The following is a 5,000-nucleotide window of genomic DNA, read 5'->3' as shown; positions in this document are numbered from 1 at the left end:
GACCTCTTCGAGAAGATGCTGGTAAGGAACACTGACTGTGGGTGTGGCAAGAGGAAGGGTGTGTGTGTGTGTGTGTTTGTGTGTGTGTGTGTGTGTGCGTGTGTGTGCGTGTGTGTGTAAGTAAGGGTACCGCTCACGTGGTCATGCTGCCCGAACGTGCAGATGAGTTCATACTGGATCTCTTAGAGGATGAGTGTGTGTGGCAAGAACTTGATTTTGTGTGTGTGTGTGTGTGTGTGTGTGTGTGTGTGTGTGTGTGTGTGTGTGTGTGCGTGTGCGTGTGCGTGTGCGTGTGCGTGTGCGTGTGCGTGTGCGTGTGTGTGTGTGTGTGTGTGGTGCCTTTACGCCCCATCTTACTGCACGAATCCGTAGATGAGTTGATACTGGGCCTCTTTGAGAACATGCTGGTCTGAGTGAGTGTGTAAGAGGGAAGTTTCCCACTCACTTGACCAGGCTGCCCAATGTGTATGTTTGTGTGTGTGTTGGCACCAGGGTTGGAACTTTACTACCAGTCACCTGCTGGTAAAATGTGTTTGTTCATGCGTCTGCGTGCGTGCGTGCATGCGTGCGTGCATGCTTGTCAGCCAATGCCATGTGCTGGAACTCTTTGAGAAGATTCTGGATAAGAGTCTGTGTGGGTGTGTGAGTGACTCCTCTTGGACAAGATGTTGGTGCATGCGTGTATCTGGGTGTGTGTGAATCATTTTTTGCTTGTGCCTGGTGTGTGTGCCAGCACATTAAGTGAGCACTCAGTTTGTGCTTAATAGCTTAGAGTAGGTGTTTGTGCGGGCCGTGTGCGTGTGTGCCGTGTGTGTGTGCTTGCGTGCGTGTGTGTGTGTGTGTGTGTGTGCTTGTGTGTGTGTGTTGTGTGTGTGCGCGTCACCACATTGCATAAGCACTCAATGTCTTTACTTTCTTTGAAAAGACGCTGATGAGTGTGTGTGTTCGCGCACGTGTTTGTGTGTGTGTGCATGTGCATGCGTGTGTGCATGCGTGTGTGTGTGTGTACATGACAGATGTGCGAGCAGGCGTGCATGACGGCGCTAGCCAGGGAGGGCGAGAGAGAAAACAGTCGATGAAAGTTTATATTCAATCATTCTTTTGAAGTGTCTTACATCACCCAGAGGTGCTGTGTACGTACGCCTGTGCGTGTGCAGTCGATGATATGTATTCACGTCACACTGAAAAGAATTGAAGTTGTTTTTTTGTGTGACTGTGTGAGTGAGCATGTACTGTGTGCTTGCGCAGAAAAGGGTGTGTACATTTAGGCCTGTGTGTGGGCAAGTGGGTTTGCACATTTGTGTGTGTGTGTGTGTGTGTGTGTGTGTGTGTGTGTGTGCGCGCGAGCGTGTGTGCACGAGTGTGTGTGTGAATGTGTGTGTGTGTGTGTGCGCGTGCATGCTTACATATGACTTCAAGGGAGACAGACAGACACTAAGCACCCCAAAGCAGTGTGTGCAATTAGGACTGGAGTGTGTTTGTGTAAAAGACAGCTAAGTGTGTCGCCAGCCAGGTCCTTGAGAGGTGTGTGTGTGTGTGTGTGTGTGTGTGTGTGTGTGTGTGTGTGTGTGTGTGTGTGTGTGTGTGTGTGTGTGTGTGTGTGTGTGTGTGTGTGTGTGTGTGTGGGCTCATCAGCATGATGGATGATGTTAGGATTATGACTAGAGTGTTATGCAGACAGAGTACACACACACACACACACACACACACACACACACACACACACACACACACACACACACACTGTCTGAGTTATGCAGACAGAGTGCTGCTCTGATGTCCTTAGCTGCCAAGATAGAGAGAGAGAGATGGAGGTGGAGAGAGAGATAGAGAGCGAGAGATGGAGGTGGAGAGAGAGATGGAGAGCGAGAGAGGGCCCTCACATTTCATCCTCATCTGATGAGTGATGAGTCCACTTCAGTGTGTGTGGCAGAAAACACCATTATTAGGACTAACAATAACTCTTAGTCCACGTGTACGTGTGCGTGTGTGTGTGTGTGTGTGCATGCATGTGTGCGTACATGTATTTGTGTGCGTGTGTATAAGTGTGTGTGTGTGTGTCTATGCTGTGAGTGGTGTGTAAGATGATGCTATTATTAAGACTAACACAATTCTTTGCTTGTGTGACTGAGCTGTCGATTATTAACCCCAGTAGAATAATGAGATGTGTGTTTAATATGGGGGCATATTTGTGTGTGTGAGTGAGCTCACCACTTGGTTTGAAATTAAGCTTTCATTTCCCTAATAAGAGGAATGGCTTTTCTGCTGGAGTGTTTACATTGCCGTTGTGGACAGAGAGAGGCAGAATGAGAGAAAGAGGGAAAGAGAAGGACAGACGTAGAGAGGTTGAGAAATCGAGGGAATGGAGGAGACGGACAGAGAGAGATGGAGGGAGAGAAACGGAGAGAGAGAGAAGAAATTGTCACCACTTTCCGCTGTCCTGATGAATGTGTGTTTGTGTTAAGGGAACGATGGTGGCGACAACATAATGGCGTCTGAGTGTGTGTATGTGTGTGTGTGTGTGTGTGTGTGTGTGTGTGTGTGTGTGTGTGTGTGTGTGTGTGTGTGTGTGTGTGTGTGTGTGTGTGGTCATGGCACTGGCTGTCTGTCTGTGTGTTTAAGGCCGCGTGTGTGTGTGTGTGTGTGTGTGTGTGTGTGTGTGTGTGTCTGTGTGTGTGTTAGAGAGGGATGTCGTGCGGTGTGTGTGTGTGTGATGATTTAGTGTTGTTTTTGTGTGGGCGTCTGATGAGTGTGTCAGGCGTTGAGCGAGGGCGCTTGACTGGTTTTATGGCCACCATGATGGCCTGATTGCAGACCAGATATATTGAGGACTCATTCTGGCCATCCGTCTCCTCTCTTCTCCTCCTCTCCCTCCTTCCTTCCATCTCTCTCTCTCTCTTCTCCTATTTATGCGTCACCCTCCTCTCTCACTCTCCCTTTCTATTCTCTCTCTCTCTTTCCCTCCCTCCCTCTCTCTTTCTCTCCCTCCTTCTTTCTTTCTCCATTTCATTCTTTCCCTTTTCCCTCTTTCCCTTTTTCTCTGTCCATCTCCTCTCTCTCTCTCTCTCTCTCTCTCTCTCTCTCTCACACCTATTTATTTGTCACCCTTCTCAATGTCCTCCCTCCCTCTCTTCCTTTCCATTCCTCCATCTTTCTCTCCCTCTCTTCTCTGCTCTCATCAAACTTTCTATACATCACCCCCTGTCACTCTCCTGCTTTCCTGCCATCTTTCTCTGCCCTCCATGTCTTGTCACTGTCCTCTCTCTCTCTCTCTCTCTCTCTCTCTCTCTCTCTCTCTCTCTCTCTCTCTCTCTCTCTCTCTCTCTCTCTCTCTCTCTCTCTCTCTCTCTCTCTCAACTCATTTTCATTTGTTTCTCTCTCTCTCCAATTCTTACACTCCTGTCTATCTCTGCTTGTCCTCCTTTCTTTTCCCTTCTTTCCCTTTGACACTCTTCTCTTCTCTTCTCTTCTCTTCTCTTCTCTTCTCTTCTCTTCTCTTCTCTTCTCTTCTCTTCTCTTCTCTTCTCCTCTTTGCCTGTATGGTTCTATAAGGGAGGTTAGGGAAGGTTATGAGATTGTCGGTTGTTGTCTGTGTGGTCTGCGGTTTGTTGTGTGTGTCCTTTATTCCGTTATTGATGTATGATTGATAGCAGGTACTCTAATGAAGTAGTATTAAATATAACCCCCCACCCACCACCAAGCTGTTGTCTAAGGTCTTGACAATGGCTTAATTCATATCAGGTGTGATTGATAGAACAATTTGAACATCTTTTTCCTCCTCTCCTCTCCTCTCCTCTCCTCTCCTCTCCTCTCCTCTCCTCTCCTCTCCTCTCCTCTCCTCTCCTCTCCTCTCCTCTCCTCTCCCTCTCTCTCTCCCTCTCTCCCTGTCTCCTGTAGGTGGATATGAATCTGAATGAGGAGAAGCAGCAGCCTCTGAGGGAGAAGGACATCAGCATCAAGAGGGAGATGGTCTCCCAGTACCTGCACACCTCCAAGGGGGTAAGCATTAGAGCACACACACACACACACACACACACACACACACACACACACACACACACACACACACACACACACACACACACACACACACACACACACACACACACACACACACACACACACATATGCACACACACACGCACACACTCACTAACCTGTCAGCAAACAAATCGTTTTGCACCATTTGTTTTTGTTTTCACCAGCAAAAAAACAACTGAGAAAATGGTAATTGGCTGTAAGGACCGACCACAATGAAATGTCCTCACAACCACAGATGTCCTTAGAGCTGAAATTTTAATGTTAATGTGGTCCTCACAATAGTGGTATAACAAGTACATACACACACACTCAAATTAACTTGGAGTTAGTATTACCCCTGATCAAGACGCTACAAACCCCCTAAAGACAAACACAACAGCAGTTTGCAGGGTACTAACATATTAATGGAATTACTGTGAGACATAAAACCCTCAATTATGAAGACACACACACACACACACACACACACACACACACACACACACACACACACACACACACACACACACACACACACACACACACACACACACACACACACACACACACACACACACACACACCGAGTGCAGGAGTTATTGCTCATCATCATAAAACACATCATAGCACACTTAGCCCTCTTATGCAACTCTCTGTCCGTTTATGACCCATGAGTACACACACATGCCCAAATGTGTACATTCGCACGCAGACAGACACACACTGTAAACTTTAAAAGCATGTCATAAAACACAATATAGGCCCCCTCGCATCAGTCGTAACAGAGGACAATGCACACACACATACACACACACACACACACACAGACACCAAGGTGATTTTTTTCCATGATAAACCGTGAAGTCCCTCTGTACTCCCCTTCAGTTGCAATTCGTAATGTGTCCACTGGATGGCTTGTGGCAGCACCGAGTAACTTTTCAGCTTCCCATAGACTCCAGTGCCAAAAAGTCAATTTCCAT

General features: G+C 47.5%; 1 pseudogene; it reads left to right on the top strand.

Annotated features, from left to right (window-relative positions):
* Positions 1-5,000, top strand: part of LOC134439518 (protein diaphanous homolog 1-like) — a 144,519-nt pseudogene that overhangs the window by 65,259 nt on the left and 74,260 nt on the right.

Source organism: Engraulis encrasicolus, chromosome 23 (genome assembly GCF_034702125.1).
Source record: "Engraulis encrasicolus isolate BLACKSEA-1 chromosome 23, IST_EnEncr_1.0, whole genome shotgun sequence".
NCBI classification, from domain to species: domain Eukaryota; kingdom Metazoa; phylum Chordata; class Actinopteri; order Clupeiformes; family Engraulidae; genus Engraulis; species Engraulis encrasicolus.
Note: the sequence above shows the minus strand (reverse complement) of the source record. Positions and strands in the feature narration are given on the sequence as shown.